A 14,232-nucleotide genomic window follows, 5' to 3' on the forward strand; every position below is an offset into this window, starting at 1 on the left:
TTAAATAAGTATTTATTATTTAATTACGTTTAATCAAATCTCTATATTTCATATTTCGAAAAAAAGAAAAATTCATTTCCATATTAGATAGTTAATGTTTGATCTTAATTCAAAGGGTAAAGAGACGAATACTAACAAATGCTTAAAGGGCATTTGACCTACAAATTTTAAAACAATATTTGATTGTTTATATATCTAATAAAGGCATGATAATCTCTTTAACAAGAAACTCGAGATATATCATCAGGTTACTCCTACACAAAATCTTATCGACCATGTTTTTGAACCAACCATCTAAATTGAGAAAAAAAAAGATCATTCATAGATTTGAGCCCCTCATTTGATCCATTATCAATATTCACTTGTTCACTTTCTACCACAGAATAAGCTCCCTTCCAAGGATGAGCCGCATTCATTTCATATTCAATGTCCTCTTCGAGGCCCCATTGAAAAGAAAAATGAAGAACAAGCAGCCTATATATTATCCCATGTGGGTTTTTATTGTGGTAATAAAGCCACCATGGTCCATAACAGTAATTAAGGTTTCTCAACCAGACATTCCAGAGGTGTCCTTATCTTCCAGGTTTCAAAACTGTTGCTGCTGACCACCATTCACATTGCCGGTCAGACAATTCTGATTCAGAAGTACATTCGGGATGATGCTTCTTCACTTATTACTGCAGCTCCTCCATGAATGAAATCAGATAATCAAATTATGTTTTTAACTAGAGTATACCTGACCAATACTGAAATGTATCATGTTTCTTTCCTTGCCTAACAATTTTTAAAATGAAAACAAAAATTGATAGAAAAAATCTGATTTTATTGGATTTATAAAGCAAAATCTTATGGCTCTTTGCATGATGATTGTTCTTGTTTCTTTAGTATTTCTGATCAGAATTTTTACACGTTTCTACTTTTGGCATATATATTTGCTGATGAGTTTAACGTTTTTGTTCCGAATTTCCTTAAAACTGGCCATGTTTAAGGAAAAATGTCTGGTCTGCATATGTTTGATTACCCTTTGGGCCAAACTCATCCTTGAACTTTTGTTACTAGAATAAGTTGTTTTCGTTCCTTTCATTCTGGACATTGTCATGTAAGCTGAGACATCGAAATATTTATTTTCATTCTATTTTCAAAAATATAAAAAAAATTAAAATTTTCCATGTAATTAATGTGACAATGCCACCAGCCTGTAAAAGGTCTATAAATTCCTGTAGTCCATGAAACTCCTTCACCCCAAATAGCCAGGCTAGCTAAACTAGTAAACTGGTAGGAGAAAAACTATAGTACTAGGGAAAACCAGGATGTCTTTTCAGGTTTCAGCTGCTGCACTTGCTCCTACACAATGTTCCAAAACCGAAAACAATCGTCGGTCAGCTAATTTTCATCCTGATGTCTGGGGTGATTATTTCCTTTCATGTGCCTCCAATGTTAAGGTAATTAAGTTGCACTTTATTGCATATACTTTACATAAACATGTTGTAGCAAGCTCTAATGCTTTTATTCTGTGAAGTTAAAGGAACTTTTAGCAAGCAAAATCCTGCATTACCCCACAAGACTTAAGTATATATATTAGAGAAGAAGCTACCAAATATTACATGTAGACTGTAGGACAAAAGAAAAGAACAAATGTTTTTGTTTGTTCATGTTTACATATCTGCATGCTTCTGGCCTTTTTGGGCTAAAGTTTTGAGTGGGGCTGAGACTATATAATGTTTTTGTCTAGGAAACTGAATACAGAATGGAGCACCAATAGCTGAAGGAGGAAGTGAGGCAGATATTGCTACTGGCAATGTCTGAAAAGCCTGCAACAAAACTTGACTTGATCGATTCAGTTCAACGCTTGGGTGTGTCTTACCATTTTGAAAAGGAGATTGATGAGATCTTGCAACAAGTGCAAACTATCCATTCCAACTGCTGTGATCAGGAAGACAGTGACAACCTTTATAGTAGTTCTCTACGATTTCGGTTACTTAGACAACATGGATATAGAATTTCATGTGGTACGTTCCCTTAGTTCTCTGATACCTAGTCTGCCTTGACCATAACACAACTAAACAACCATCAGCTCATTATTTTTGTTGGAATTTTGAAGCAGACGTGTTTGAAAAGTTTAAAGATAATCAAGGTAACTTCAAAGAATCCCTTACGTACGATGTTTGAGGGATGTTAAGCCTGTATGAAGCCACACATTTAAGGGTCCATGGGGAGGATATATTAGAAGAAGCACTTGCTTTCACTACCACTCACCTTCAGTCCGTGGCTGCAACCTCAGCCTCCTCTCTTTCAAAACAGATAAGTCATGCATTAAGGCAATCTCTCCATAAGAACTTACCAAGGCTTGAGGCCAATCGATACATACGTTCCTGCCAAGAAGATCCTCTACATAATGAAGTTCTATTAAGGTTTGCAAAGTTAGATTTCAACATTTTACAACGAGAGCACCGTAAGGAACTCTGTGACATTGCAAGGTAACCTCTGAAACTTAGAGCATCCAGATAAAATATGCTTGCAGGAATCAATTAATTGAATCAATCAGAATGAATTGGTTTAGGTGGTGGAAAGATTTAGATGTACCAAGGAAGCTACCGTTTGCTAGAGATAGAATAACGGAATGTTACTTCTGGATCTTAGGAGTGTACTTTGAGCCAGAATACTTCCTTGGTAGAAAAATATTGACCAAAGCAATTGCCATGGCTTCCATTCTTGATGACATCTACGATGTGCATGGTACAATCAAGGAACTCGAGCTCCTTACTGAAGCGATTGGGACGTACGGTATCTGAACTCCCTTCTTTACTGTATTTTCTTCCTACTTAAAGGTCTAAATTAGTTCTGATTGTTGGCTACTTTGTTTTCAGATGGGATATCAGCGCAATAAAGCATCTGCCAGAGTATATGAAAGTGTTCTATGAGGCACTCCTAGATGTTTACAACGACATTGAAAAATATATGATTGATGAAGGAAAATTGTATCGGATGCACTATGCTAAAGAAGTGGTGAGCCTCAGCTAAGTTTTTACAATCCAAAAGAGATTGTTGCTTTAGTACTACTTTTTTTCAGACCAAAAAAAAAACCTATTTTAATTGGAGGATGATTTTATTGGTTTTCACCAGGTGAAAGATCTAGCTAGAGCTTATCTGATTGAAGCCAAATGGTTTCACTATAAATATGTTCCAACAATGGAAGAGTACATGGAAGTTGCATCAGTCACCTCAGCCTACTTACTTATCAACCACATCTTTTGTTGGAATGGGGGATATTGTAACCAAGGATGTTTTTGATTGGATTCTTAGTAACCCCAAAATGATTACAGCTTCTTCAATAATTTGCAGACTCACTGACGATATAGTGTCCCATGAGGTCTATAATTTTTCCACCGTCCCTTGGCTTCAATATATCTTTCTTCTCTTCCCTCTGAATTTCAACTTTGAATGCTTCTTCTTCTTATGCAGTTCGAGCAAAAGAGAGGGCATGTAGCTTCAAGCGTGGAGTGTTACATGAAGCAACATGACACCACGAGACAAAAAGCAGTAGATGAATTTTACAGACAAATTTCTGAGGCATGGAAGGATGTAAACGAAGAATGTCTCCATCCAACCAGTGTCCCAATGCCACTCCTCATGCGTATTATCAATCTTGCACGCGTAATAGATGTCGCGTACAAGGATGGAGATGGCTACACTTTCTCTGGAATTCTCCTGAAAGATTTTGTAGCTTCTCTGCTCGTTGATCCAATGCCTTTATGAGTTGGAATTAGATCAACAAATATTATATTTATCCCATCTGCATCCAGGTATATGTTGAAATTTGTAATTGTCAAGGAAAAATAGAACATTTACATGCATTATGTCTTGAAAAGTGTAGGCCTCAAGTAGAATCTGCTCCCCAAGTACCAAGATTAAGTCGATTGTGGAAAATGGATTGTGCTTTCCAGCAGTTATCCCCAAGCAACTTTCGATCATCATGACTATAGAAGGAAAATGGAAAATGGAATTATGCCCAAGCAACATAACTAGTAGAGATGGCAATGTTTGATATTTAAGGTACTAGAGTTATGATCCGTGCTTTGCACACGGGCCAAGAATCCACTTGTCAAAAGATGGAAAACCCAGCAAACCTAAGATAAAACCCTTCTGACTCTCAACTCATCACATACCCCAGCTTAATCTCCAAGAGTTGAAACCCCTTCTATTAAGTTTTGACGTGGATACCCTTTTAACTAACATGTGGTAAAATGAGAAAACCTCTTTAAAGCTTCCTTTTTAAGTATGTTATAGATTGAATAAAGCATTGATCAAATAATATTACACAACAGAGTTATCAAACAATATGACATCGATAGTGTTGGTGTATTTTTAAAATAAAAGATTATATTATATAATGAAAAGCTATTTTTAACTCAAAAGTTATATCATAAAGAGTGAAATAGTATAACTATTGGATTGTAGGTTAGTTTTTCATATGAATAACTATGTCTCTTGGTAAAGTGGCATATTAGAAAAACACTTTTGAATCCAAATATTAAAAATAATTGAAAAACACCACAGCTGAAAAATTTAGATAAAAAAGTTATCTTTTTATATTGTAATTCAAAAATTATATTTTATGGAGTGAATGGTTGTATTTTAATAAGGTGATTATTGAAACAATACATTTATCTAAAGATTGTATCTTACAAAATATAAAGATATCTTTAAGATAAAGAAGTGTCTTGATAAAAGTGTTGTATTCTTGAAAAAGAAATACTTGCAAGCTTATATAAAAGATTTGTTGTCAATCATTTTGACACACCAAAAACAAATAAAACAAGAGCAGAAAAATCAATAGTAATAAAAGTGTTATAAACATAAACATTTGAGTTCTCATCATCTATCAAATGAATCCAAATTTCTTATAATCTACTTGCTGCAAAAGTAGGTTCAAAAGCTGAACAATTTTACAAATCTTTGGGAGTATTTAGCAGTCTACTCTCGTAAAGTGCAAAGATGAAGTTAGACATTGCTTCATTATATCCCTAAGACTATTTGCATAATTTCCTTTTTGCATACCAAGTGGTGGGAGTGAAATAAGTTTTAAAGTTAACATCTATTGAAAGGCTCGCCTTGATGTCAATTTTTTCAATTCCTTGAATTCCATCTAAACCCCATATGGTGCATTCCTATTTTATCATCGAAGGCATAATAGTGCAAAATAGATATTCAATATCTTTGAAATGACATTCTAATTGTGCAATAGAGGTATACTGATGCTTGTCTAAATATAAATCTTGATGTGTTAATTTGACATTCTGATTATACATTAAGGTATAATGATGTTAATTAAGAAAGAAGGGAATGCATGTAAGCTTGTAAAGTCTTTGTATGGATTAAAACAAGCACTTAAACAATAACATTAAAAGTTTAATGAGGTTGTGCTAGCTAAAGGTTGCAAGATCAATCAATTTAACAAACGTGTCTATAGCAAATTCCATAATGGTAAAGGTGTCATCATTTGTCCATATGTGAATGACATGTTAATCTTTAATACCAATTTGGAACAAGTTGAGGGCACAAAAAGATACTTGTCAAAAAATTTTGGCATGAAATATAAAAGTGTAGAGGAATTTACTCTTAGTATAAGAATAATGAGAGACAATAATGGCTTAATATTGTCTTAATCTCATTATTTTGAAAAAATTATAATGAAGTATAGTAAGTTAGATTGTATGTCACTGTCTACGCCTTATGTTTCTAATTTAAGGCTAGTATCTAATAAAGACAAGCCAATAGTACAAAATAAATATACAAGGGTATTGAATGTCTAATTTATGCTATGGTGTGTACAAGGCCGAACATTGCCTTTGTGGTTGGGATGCTAAGCAGATTTATAAGTATTCCAAGTAAAGAGCATTGTTATGTTGTTTATCCAATTCTAAGGTACTTAAAGAATACAATGAATTATGAAATTTGTTATTTAGGTTTTTTTCTGTTTTATAAAGGTTTATAGATGTTAGTTGAAACTCAAATAGGATGGATCATACCTCTATGATTGGTTGGATTTTTACAATTGGTAGGGGTGTTATTTCTTGGGGTTTTAAGAAACAATCTTATCAAGCAGACTCCACCATGGCGACTGAATTTATAGCTTTGGCATTTATGACCCAAGAAGTAAAATAGTTGAGAGATTTACTCTGTGAAATTCCATTGTGGCCTCAACCAATGACATCAATCTTGATCCATTGTGAGAATGAAGTAACGGTATCAAAGGCATATAATCAAGCATACAATGGAAAGAGTCGATACATTTGACTTCGACATAAGATTGTAAGACAAAGAATTAGTGATGGTATAGTCATTATTAGTTAAGTGAGGTCTTATAAAAATTTAGCAGATCTGTTTACTGAAGGTCTAAAAAAAGACTTGGTAATAAAGACCTCAGGAGGGACTCTAGCCTATCAACTAAATCTTCAATGGTGGAAACTCACCTCGACGCTAGTCTTAGGTATTGACCATTCTACCACATGGTGATTAGGGGTGAGCAAATTGGATCCAAACCGAATAACCGAACAGCACCGAAATGAGTTCAGTTTTTTCAGTTTGGTTAGTTCAGTTTTTCGATTAATTCGGATAGAGAAATTCGGTTAGTGTAATGACTTAGGTTCAGTTTCGGTTAGAAAAATGTCTAACCGAACTAACCTAACTAACCAAGGGCATTTTTGTAATTTTAGCTAAAAAATTCCTATATCTAAATCCCTAATTCCTCTTTCTAATTTTTGCCGTCCTGTTTGGTTGTTCCTGTTTCTCATGACTCCCAATCTCCCATCTCCAGCTCTCCACTCTCCATTCTCCACTTTCATCTCTCGCCCTTTTTGCCGTCCGTCGACGTCCGGTCTTCACTCTAGCTTGATCTGGTTTCTGCGGACTGCTTTTTCTGGTTTCTGGTTTTTGCCTTCATCTTGAACAAGTCCAAGTTTGTCTCTGGTTAACTGGTTTCTGGTTGGGTTTCTTGTTGCTGTCGACTGCCCTACCCTCATCAAAGTGACTGGTAAGTTTTATTTATTCTGCTGCCACCATCAATAAAGTTTGTTTATGTATCATTCATCTTGAGAATCACCAACATCTCTACCTCTCTAAACAGGCAAGCGTGTTTCTTTTATAGAGAATTTCTTTATCTACCGAAACATGGCTTGGACTTAATAGAAGAACCCCTTCTTGTTTCATTTCTGGAAAATGAAATTAGTCAAATTTATATAAAAAATTTTATTTTGATCACCTTTGTTCTAAATTAAAATTACATTCTAGTGGACAATATATGCTCATCCCAAAGCTGTAAACATCGCTTTTCTTGTTTAGGTTCCCTGAACATTGAAATCTATATGGAAAACATAAATGGTTTCTGTCAGTAGGAGTTTTGTAAAAATTATATGAATGAAACAAGCATAAAAGTCTTTTAATGTTACTTTTATCAATTCTTTCAATATCGTTTTTGCTTATCCAATGATGCTGAAAAGTTAAATTATTAGGGATTATTTGGATGAGCCTAGTCCCAGAGCCTTTAGAGATGAAAGATCAGATGACGCATCCAAAGCCTAACACTCGAGATTTGAAAGTTAACATGATACAATCTATGAGGCTAAGATAACATTTAGCCAACAGGAAATGTTACTAGGTTTAGACAGCAATTATGTGAGAATTCTCATCATGATTTAGGTAGCAGATCAGTTATAATTAAAGATTTAAAAAATTAAACAAATTCAAATAAATTTCATCAAGTTTTAGACTATTACTCAAGATCGGTTTCGTATACTTTTGTTAATTGGACAAGGTTGTGACATTCATTTATTTAAAATTTTTGTGACATTCAGAAGAAAAGATGAGGGTGCTGTTGGAGCATATATTTGTTCTTACTTCTGAAATGAGTGCTTCTGGTGGCTGGTGCTAATGTTAGTAATGTCTATTTTTGCTAGTATGTATTTTTGTTAGTAATGTCTTGTGTCATCTCAATGGTTAAAGTTGGTAGACAATTTCTTTTTGGAATGTTATTATTAATTTAATCTAGGCTACTTCATTTTATACATAGTTTGCTGACCCTTTTACATTACTTACTCTGTTGCAAGCATATGTGGAACAGTTTCAGAATAATTAAAAGAAACATGGGAACCTTTTCATTTCTGTATCCAATTTCCTATAGCTTCTAGGAATGCTTACCTTTTCATTTCTGTTGTGTTTTATTCCTTGGAAGTTAATATATAGATATTTTGTTATTTCTGTATTAGAAGTTAATATACGATGCTAACACTTGCTTGTCATATGTGGATGTTTTGTGCCAGACTGCCAGTTGTGAATAGTGATGTTTCTAAATCTAGTGTCTGACAGTGATTGTTGCTCTTTAGGCATCCTATTTTTATCTATGGTTTTATATGCCTGAGTTAGATGTTTAGACATTTTTGAAACTTAGCATGTTATTTTCTTGGCATTTAGCATTGATATGTTTGTCAGTGCAGAGCATAGAAATTTTGCATTTAGAATATGTGCATTGAAGAATATGAAGAACATTGAGAAGATCCATATCCAGAGGCTGAAAACATGAAAGAGCAATGGTGAAATCTTGTTATTAACTTTATTCTATTAGGTTTAATATGGAGGGAAACATCAAGATTTTTTATCAAAAACCAACCTTATTCCCACAACCACTCCAAATTCCTTTTCCAATGCTCTTTTTATGTATTTTTGGAAGTCAAAGTTGCTTCCCTCTGCAAAATGGGCCTGACATTTCAAAATGCAAATAGGAATTAGAAAAAAAAAATTTATTCAGTTGTGTTTTCGATAACAGAACCGAACTAACCGAGTTAGTTCGGTTTCGACCGAGTTAGTTCGGTTTCGATTAGTTCGGTTAGTTATTTACTTAAGTTCGGTTGCGGTTAGTTTTATACAAGAGTTCAGTTACTAGATATCTAATAACCGAATTAACAGAACTACCCATTTGCACAACCCTAATGGTGATTGCAATTACTAATTTATATTTTCCATCCCGATGTGCATAGTATTTGATTCCCGTAATGTGTAAGGTAAGGTTAAATAAAAGTTCTCAATAGACCCATAACATGTATATGTTGAAGTACTATAATTACAGAGTACTTCGAATGGGAGCTACCTAAATGAGTGGAAGTGTGGCCATTGCTAAAAGCTAAAGGCTTGACTTTGATAGCACTCATGAATGGATGCAAAATACAAGACCATAAAAAACGTGTTGGCAAAACTATATACCAAGTGAGTAAAGGAGCTTGTGTGTGTTTCGTGGCCTAACTAATTAAATGAAGAATCGATGGTTCAACGCTTGGTTAACCATTCAATTCAAACTAGAACCAACCACACTCATTAAGTGAAGGTTCAAATTTGCAGGATATGTTCATTTATGCACAAGATTCCCAAAGTTGTTAGTATTTGAAAATTTTGAAAATGGTGGGAGATTGTTGGTGTATTTTCAAAACAAAAAGTTATATTACGTAAAGTAAAGTTATCTTAGCTCAATGGTTATGTTACAAAAAGTGACACAGTGTGACTATTGGATTGTAGGTGAATTTTTCATGTAAATAGTTATATCTTTTGGTAAAGTGACATATTGGAAAAATACTTCTAAATCCAAAAATTATGAAACAATTGAAAAACATTATAATTGAAAAGTTTAATTATGCAAAATTATCTTTTCATATTGTTACTCAAAAATTATGTCTTATGGAATAAATGGTTGTTCTGGTGATTTTTGAAACAATATCTTTATCCAATAATTGTGTCTTGCAAAATGCAAAGGTATCTTTAAGAGAAAGAGATACCTTGATGAAAGGGTTGTGTCTTTGAAGAAGAAACACTTGCAAACATATATAAAAGATTTACTGCCAACCATTTTGACACACCAAAAACAAATAAAACAAGAGTAGAAAAATCAAGAGCAATGGAAGCGTTATAAACATAAATACTTGAGTTTTCATCATCTATCAAAGAAATCCAAATTTTTTATAATTTATTTGCTGCTAAAAATAAGCTCTAAGGTTGAACAACTTGGTAAACCCTTGGATGTATCTAGCGGTTTACTCTTATAAAGTGTAAAAACGAAATTAGACATTGGTTTCATTGTATCCTTAAGGCTATTCATATAATTTTCTTTTTGTATACCGAATGATGAGGGCGAAAAGTTTTAAAGATAGTATCTATTGAAAAACTTATTTTGAAGTTAATTTTGTCAATTCTTTAAATTCCATCTAAATCTTATATGCACCAATAGATGCATTTGAAAGAATCACAAACCAGTTCTCCACTTTTACTCCAAATTCTTTTCAATTCTGGTGATGACCATAATTCCAACTTTCTCCATTTGGGAATATTGAATTTGATTTTGTCAGTTCCTTATCCTTCATCATCATCTTTTAATGTTTCTAAAACTGGAAGAAAATGGCAATGAATCACCCAAAACGTTTTCAGGTTTTGGAGGTCGGCAAGCAACAACCAATGCAGAAACAACTTGTTTAAATTCGAGTTGTTCTGAGTAAAGATTCTTTTGAGGGAATAATGTTAGCAGTTTCCTGCTAATAATACATAAAGATGAAGGTACCTCGGATTTCCCAACATTTCCATGCCTTTGGACAAGGGTCCAACTTCTTCAATCCCTGAAGCTTTGAAAGAGAAGGCAAATGCCTTAGTCTTTCACAATAAGAAACCAACAATGAAGTGAGATTCTTTAATTCAGAGATGGGATTAGGTAATCATTAGATATCCAACAACACTCAGACAAGGCATGTTTGCAAAGAAAGAATCTGGGATCCTGTCCATCGGTTAAAGTTGCAGTAACAAGGTTGTGAAGCAGTTGACATGGTGGAGGTGACAGAGCCATGGGAATTTCTGATATGGAATTGCTCATAAGCGACACTTTTTCTCAATATCCGCTGTCCATTCCACCTCTTTTGCTTCAAATTTCAAAATCTTCAAGATATAATGCACAACATAAGAAGCAATGCTTCACTTTCGTATCTTTTAAGCGATCAAAACTAAATGCTAAACGCTATATTACTTCAGGCTCCACTCCCTCCACCTTCCCTGTTCGCCCTTTCAACTCATTCAGTGCATTTTTCCTAATACGACGGGTCATCTCCTTTCAATGTACCAACTACCACAGCAATTGTAAGAGGCAGACCGGGCATATTCCTTCACAACAAGTCTCTACGTTAACTCTAAAGTTGGAAGGCCAATGCCTCTTCTTCTGAAATAGGCTTCACGTTTATCACCTTATGAACCCATAGACTCGTAAACTTGCTCTGAAACGGATTGTCAACACCAACTTCAGATCCATAGACTTCTTCTTTGCATTTGCTTCTTTAAATTCGTGGTTCCGCAGCCTTCTTGTCCAAGGTTTGTCTTTGCAGTTTTAGTCATCCAGAAAATATATATGCAGGAAACATTACCAATAAACTTAACATCATCCTGGTTCCTACCCGTGTGACCTTCTCAATGCAAACAGCACCATATCTTTCACAAGAAAACATACTTCTAAACTTATCTCTTGCAATTGTAAGGTAAAATTAAATGGTTTAATCCTTAAGAAAAAAACAGAAGGTTCTTGTTAAAGTTTGGGTTGGAAGCAGGGGCTTGCTCTTTAATGCCAAGGCCCAAGCATGTCCAAACCTTGGCCTATTCCATAAGTTTGCAGTGCAAAATTGCAAATGGTATATCACTAACCAGGAATTAGGGTTGTGTATTTGTCCAAATGAAGGAATTATTTTATAAGGAAGATAATTTCATTCATAAGGAAGAAAGAAAATTTCATTGTCATAAAAACTTTTTATCCTTGATTAAAATGGTTTTTTTTTTATATACATACATGAATCTATATATGTATATATACATGTATATATTTATTATTATTTTCGTAATAAGATTCGAAGATTCTTGTTCCTACAAACTAAATGTATGTTATTTTTGAAAAAATTGTACATACACAAAACGTCGAGAAAGTAAACATTGATCTTACACATGTGAGTCTTGAATTTATAAAACAAATCTAAAAATTATCTTATTTCATTAAAGAATAGTCCAATGGCCGAAAAATCTAGGTTCCCATTAAATTCCTTGACTCTTACTCCATGATTCCTTGCCCTCAAGCAAGAACAATCCCAACCTAACAAGGGGAGACAAAACCAGACACTTGTGTCAAGGTATTGGCCACAAAAATTTCTGAGGAATGCTTCAAAAGCTGCCCACATTGTCATTCCATGTACAAACAAAAATATCTAAATAAAAACAATTTAATGAGGGCCATGGGATTTTTGAGTGGTTTACAAAATTTGCAGGCAGAAGCTTTGGGATTCTGGTGATTATCAAGAATCACCAACGAAGAGATATATTGGGATGTTGTTATCCTCATGTGGGGCTTTGTATGGGACCCATTGATCTAAATTGTGTGGATTACCTATGGGCTTGAGTTGGCAGCTTTGGATTAAAATGGGCCCACCCACAGTGATTATCTGGATTTCTGGAAGTTGCTTTTGACCAATAGGAACCTCTTATGGGACCCAGAAATTCTTTAATTATGTGAAGGTCCTAATTATAAAAATCAACAAAATAAAAACCCAAATCAAGAAAAAATCAGAAATAACAAAAAAAATATATAGCAGAAAAAAAAATTCTGATTAAGTTTCTTAATCTTGGGTTATAGGATACATCCATTCATATTCTTTTTTGAATTATATAGATGGTTTAGATAATTGAGTCGACTTTTTTGCATTTGAGTAATCGATTTAGTACTAACTGTAAGTGTATGTATTTTTCGTTTAAAATTTCAGATTTAATATTTTTTTGTAATTAAAAAAAATAAAAAACTTACATTTACATATTATAGTTTAATATTGAAAACCAAATACTATTGTTAATTAAAAATAGTAAATGATAGCTTGAATTTATATATATATATATATATATATTATGATTTATAGTTTTGTGAAAAGGAGTTGAAAATTTCCTTAAATTTTTTGGTTCAAATTCAATTTAATACTAAAAATATTCATTCAATCAAAAAAAAAAAGGCCAATCAATCACTCAAAGGAGAGAAAGGTGTACTTTTTGGATTATAAAAGCAATTGCGATATGTTCACCTACTACATTAAATGTAGGGGACAAATTATGCAGAGTGTATTATATATTTTAATTCATATGTAGTACAATAAGTTTAATAAAAATGTGAAAAACATGGTATTAATATTATTATTTTTTTAATTTGTCAATTATGATTATACAATTATTATTGTCTCAAACCTTTGAGCCAACTTTTCTTGTGTGGACCATATTTCTCATCTTAATTCTACCTCTTGCACACACGCAAAAGGTTATCCCCTGAATAGCACCCCAGAGTAGTAACATACACTATCATAATCAAGATCCAAAGGAACTTAAATAAGTTTTTATTTTTTTATTTTGTTTAATTAAATTTTTATATTCTTATTTTAAGTTAAATAGATTCTTATAAATAACGTTTGATTAATTATATTAATTAAAATAACATTTATTATTTTATAACGTATGATACTCACATAATATATCGACCTATTATAATGAAATTGTGAAAGATGAGAGTGTCACGTTACTATATTATCATATTACCATCTATCATGAGGAATCAACATGTCATATTAACGTGATGGATATAAATATAATAAATATTATTTTAATTAACAATAATTAGTCAACAGCTAGTCATAAATATTTATTTGATTTAAAATAAAAATATAAAAATTTAATTAAACGTAATAAAAAATAAAATTTATTTTAAATTTTTTAATAACTCAAAAGTTTTTTAAAATATTATATCAAGATTCTTCATATTTAGATGTAGTGAATTTAAATAATTTTACAAGATTTATATTTGATGTAACATGTGAATGACAATTTATATACTATTCAATAATCATAAAATAATTTTATGAAATATATGTAAATTACAAAAAAATTTTAAAATAAGTATTTTTAAAATTATGAATATTTATTTTTGAGGATTTCCAAACTTTCACATTTATTTATTAATGGAGAGACTATATTTAAATAAGTGATAGGGTAACGATGTTTCAAATATAAATCTTATTTAAAATTTGATGTAATTTTAATTTAAGATATAACAATAAGATTTAAGATGTTAACTTTTAAATCAAATTAAATTATGTCAAATTTATTAAATTTTAAATTAAATCAAGTTTAGGGATT

At 32.5% G+C, this 14,232-nt stretch overlaps 1 pseudogene across 1 annotated transcript; it reads left to right on the forward strand.

Annotated features, from left to right (window-relative positions):
- The first annotated feature begins 473 nt into the window (after window positions 1-473).
- LOC18593856 ((-)-germacrene D synthase-like) lies at window positions 474-3,857 on the forward strand (annotated as a pseudogene). The gene is made up of 7 exons (XR_016027434.1): window positions 474-1,442; window positions 1,733-2,009; window positions 2,105-2,477; window positions 2,561-2,779; window positions 2,868-3,006; window positions 3,124-3,370; window positions 3,463-3,857. The product of XR_016027434.1 is annotated as a (-)-germacrene D synthase-like (transcript).
- The last annotated feature ends 10,375 nt before the right edge of the window (window positions 3,858-14,232 follow it).

The sequence above is a fragment of the Theobroma cacao genome, chromosome 7, assembly GCF_053813885.1.
Source record: "Theobroma cacao isolate CCN51 chromosome 7, ASM5381388v1, whole genome shotgun sequence".
In the NCBI taxonomy this organism is placed as follows: domain Eukaryota; kingdom Viridiplantae; phylum Streptophyta; class Magnoliopsida; order Malvales; family Malvaceae; genus Theobroma; species Theobroma cacao.